Raw genomic sequence first — 231 nt, forward strand, 5'->3', positions numbered from 1 at the left:
AGTATATACGTTTTTCTTTTGATTTGAAATTAATAATTTCAATTCAATTATTTTTCATTTTATTTCATATATGATATGAAAGTATTCGAGCGTAATAATATAAATATTTAACTTTATTGAATTTTATTCTTTACCCACATATATTTTATGTGAATAGAAGAACAAACCCCAAAAAAAGTTAAATTAAAAAAAAAACGACTACATTATGTTAGGTATAGAAGAATAATCTCA

The sequence above is a fragment of the Zeugodacus cucurbitae genome, unplaced genomic scaffold, assembly GCF_028554725.1.
Source record: "Zeugodacus cucurbitae isolate PBARC_wt_2022May unplaced genomic scaffold, idZeuCucr1.2 ctg00000065.1, whole genome shotgun sequence".
Classification (NCBI taxonomy): domain Eukaryota; kingdom Metazoa; phylum Arthropoda; class Insecta; order Diptera; family Tephritidae; genus Zeugodacus; species Zeugodacus cucurbitae.